Raw genomic sequence first — 4,419 nt, forward strand, 5'->3', positions numbered from 1 at the left:
CATTAGAATCCTAAATGTTATTGACATGCATTCTTAATTATTCCCTGCTGGAAACAGTAGTGTTCCTGAACAAGTATTTTGCATTTGTTATGTCCTGCTGCTAGCATAGTTAATAATGTATATAATAATAAAATAAGAAACTATCAGAGGAAAATAAGAGAACTTATTAATATGATTCAATATAAGAAAATTGTTACTTCTGACTTTCACAACCTAACAACAACACTTTCTGAATACTTCAAGCTTTCAAAATCTTAGGGATAGGTCTAGCATGGAGGTGACACTGCCAAAAGAAAAGCTGGCAAGATGTCACCTGCTGTCCCTCCAAAAGCATTAACTGGAGTAGTACCTTCCTTAGTGGAACTCAAGGTGTTACCAAAAGCTTTCAAAAGCAGTATTTGGGCATGTGTCTGGAATTAGTGGTTGTTTATTTAAACAGAGAATCTCAACCCTAAAAATTATATTTGTGCTTCAGTGTTTCCCCTGTCTCCTCTTTTTCCATCTATTCCTTTGTGCACACATGTATATACTTTTGCTTTTTGCTGTATGGAAAACCCAAAGGTTTCTAAAAAATTAACAGCTGGTTGTGAAAAGCTGTACAATGTTCAGGATTGCTCTCTAGTAGGAAATCTAGAAGAATCAAAAAAAGTCAATAAAAAATTACAGCCTTCTGTTGTGTTGTACACCAGACAGAGTGTGAGTGATTTGCCAGCACATCCACATCTTTTTCCTTAGGAATTCCCAGCTGGCTGCAATTCCTTAAATACATGGCTTTGTGTGCTGTGCAATTAAATATCATCCAGTTTCTATGCTGTCATCCCAAAGATTTTTCAGTTCAGTCTGTAGGGTATTTCAGTCTTCCCTGATGCTGATAACATGTCCCACCTTTGACACTGACAAATACCACCTTCTGCATCTTTTTAATGATAATGGCAAAATTAAATATTAAAGAGATGTAGTCCCAATTTCAGACCTTGAAAAGACCATCTATGAACTAATTTTCAACCTTCTCATTTTGCTATGATTTATCAGTTCTTTGGTTTAATCAGATCCCTTGCTGCTTTATACTTATTTTTCCTCAGCCTGAAAAACCAGAAGTGCTATTTAATCACAGAAGGTCTAAACTACCTGGAATTTCTTATCAAAGAAAATGCTAGAATGATCTCAAGGGTGTGCTCCTGGTAGTCTGATATAGGATATCATCTTATTGTCCATTCATCACTTCATCTTCAGTATTTCCTACTTTTAAATGTATCCTAGAATCTTAAAACCTTTTAAAGATAGGCAACAGGCCCATAGTGATTAGATTGTTTATCTTGCTGTTGTTTTCCAGCCATTTGCAGGTTAACTGTCAGCAGCTCCCTGTAGCTTTTCTTCCCCTATCTAGAAATCATAGTGTCTTAGATTAATTTGGGTTTCATTGTGACCTCCAGAGGTCACCTAGGCCAACTCCCTGCTAACAGCAACGCTAAGGAGATCAGATTGTGGTGGCATCTGTCCAGGTGAGTCTTAAATACCTGCAAAGACAGAGGGACATTCCACAGCTGCCTGGGCATTTGAGTACCTTCATGATAAGAAAAAATTCTTTCTGTCTAATTGCTTTCCTGTGTTCCTTCTTGTGCCTGCTGCCTTTATCCTACTGCGGTGCACTTCTAAGAAGAATCCGACTCCATCTTCCCTGTACCCTCTGATCAGGGAAGCACAGACTGTAGTAAGGATATCCCGTGAGTGTTTTCTCCTGCAGGCTTAATAGGCCCATTTCTCTCTGCCTCTCCTCTTCCATCATGTTCTTCAGCCGCCTAAACCCCCTAATCTTGGTGTCCACTTGCTGAACTCACTCCAGAATGTGAATATCTGTCCTGTACTGGAGAGACCAAGACTGGATGTTATATCACAGAGAAGTGTCACAAGTGCCAAATAGAGTGAATGATCACTTCTCTCAACTGATGGTCACAAGAATACAGCCCAGGCTAAAGCCTCCTGGGCTCCTGTGATCCGAGGACATGCTGCTGATTGATGTGAACTTCTCCACCTGGGCCTCCAGTGTTTTTTTCTGCAGAGCTGCTTCCCAGAGATTTGGCTCCAGCCTGTCTGGGTTCTGAGGAGTCATTCCATCCCAGATGCAAGAATCTGTATTTGCTTTTGTTGTTTAACTCCCCAGGTTCCTGTCAGCCCATTTCCCCAGGCTGTTCGTGTCCCTCTGATGAGCTGCTATCCAGCATGATGACAGCTTCTCCCGGTGCTGTGTTATCTGCAAAACTGGCAAGAACACAGTCCCATCGTTCAAATCATTAATGAAGACATTAGTGTCGATCCCAGCGCTGATCCCTGAGGGACACCAGCAGTGCCAGACTGCCGGGTGGACTTTGCATCAATAGTTATTATTGATGATTTCTCTCTTGACGTGCCAGAAACCAGCCAGTCTGGGGGAGATTTGTATTGAGAGCACCAGTGGAAAGACAGATGCAGCCCACAAGAAGTGCAGGTTACTAGCAGTTTCCCAGTGGAGCTTAGTTTGAGTACAAGGTTCTGGGAATGCCATTCAGGTTAGGCAATTTATGTTGTGAATAGAAGACATTGTCTAAAACTGAAGTCTTCAGATTGAAGAAATCTTTCCAATAATGATTTCTCATATTCCATGCATTAACATGAGGGTTTTTCAAGCAAAATATGAAAATTAAAAATATTTCCACACAATTCAGCTGGAAATCATTGAAAAGGCCGTTAAAATAAAATACAGCAGTGGGCTGAAAACAAAATATTTTTTCTGATTCGCAGTACTAAAGGATACTTTTTACCATTGTCTTGTGAAGAAAAACTAAAGGATAAAATGTAAGAGGCAAAACTGAAAGCAGAGCATGTTGTGTTCCCTGTGGACACTTAGGTAACTTTTGAGATTTATTCTCACAGCCAGAATGACTGGCTGATGTTGAAATAATCCCTTGCCAGAGTAATAAGAATCACCAGCCTAAAAAAATTTTTTTACAGCACATTTTAACATCAATATTATTGGCTCTGGGACTTGTGTTCTGTCACTGGTTTTGACAAAAAAGAGAAAGCAATTATAGAGCTTAAAATATGTTTGCCATCAGTTGTAATTGAAAAGCCTTCAAGTTAAAAGTGTGTATGACACCAGCTTGGGAAATACATTAAAAGATGTTTAAAATGTGCAGAAATAAAGGCTGGATTAAGCTCTTCTCTTACAATGCTTTTCAGCTTCAGGAAGCAGTCAAACTAATCCATACTTGATGTTAAGTAATATTTCTGCTCTGCATCCATTCACAAATTGCCTGAAGGTAAAATTCTGCAAGATGACATAGACAGGAGGAGTTTAGTGACTGACCCTGTGAAATTCTAGGTTAACATAAGTGTCTCAGCTGTAACCTGTATCAAAAGAGTGAAATATACAAAGAGAAAATGAAATAATTAGAGGCACGGCAGAGATAGTAAGGGAAGTCTTTTTTTTCACAGTGCCTTTTTAAAGAGAAAATTTGTAGAACAGCTGTTTCAGGGGTACTACCTGGAATCTTAAAAGATAAAACAGTAACCTTGTGGGCAGATCTGTCTGACCTGACTATGTTCAGATTTTTAGAGCAGTCAGACAATGAATGTCTTCCTCTCCAGGCAAGAAATTCTTCAGTATACCACTCCTGTGTGAAATTTCGTCTCTGTTTTACCAAGGAGCTCATTAATGCATGCCTTTGTGCCCACATTCTGTTGATGCTGAGGGCAAGAACTGGACATAATCACATGTGACAGGCTGCAGCTCCAACAAGAGTTTGTCCTGTAATAACAATATTTTGATGAGCAAAGGCGGAGGCATTGTAATTCAGACTCTGTATTTTGTGGGTTGAAGTGTGATCTTTCTTCAATTTCTCCTGAGTTTGGGTTGATTTTTTTGTTGTTGTTTGTTTTTGGTGTGTGGGTGCTAGTTTACATTAACTGTGCAACTTTAGACCCAGTTTGCCAGTCTGCAGTTCTAATCTTTATGCACCACTGCTGTCTGACACAGAGCAAAGTCTTCAGGGGATGAGATTAAACACACCGTGAATCTCCATTCCTGATGAAAGCTCCATGGGAACTCCACTGGGATCCCTGCTACTCGGCTGCAGTCAAAGCTGTGTGAGTCCCTGTGCCATCCCTTTGTGCCTTAGGGAGACAGCAGGATCATGGATACAATGAGCATGTTCTGCTTTCACGCTTTAGGGTATTCACTGCAAAGAATAGCAATGCTTTCCTCTTGTCCTCAAAGCCACTTGTTTACCTACCTCCTTTGTTAAGAACCGAAATATTTCGCTTTAAAACCAGAGAGGAAAACGGTCTTTTTTATTATTATTATTTTTTTATTTAGCAGCTGTAGGAAAGTCACACAAAATCACTGTCTCTTTTAATCAGTGATTTGTTTAAGCATACAGAGTG

This window comes from Hirundo rustica, chromosome 10 (genome assembly GCF_015227805.2).
Source record: "Hirundo rustica isolate bHirRus1 chromosome 10, bHirRus1.pri.v3, whole genome shotgun sequence".
In the NCBI taxonomy this organism is placed as follows: Eukaryota; Metazoa; Chordata; class Aves; order Passeriformes; family Hirundinidae; genus Hirundo; species Hirundo rustica.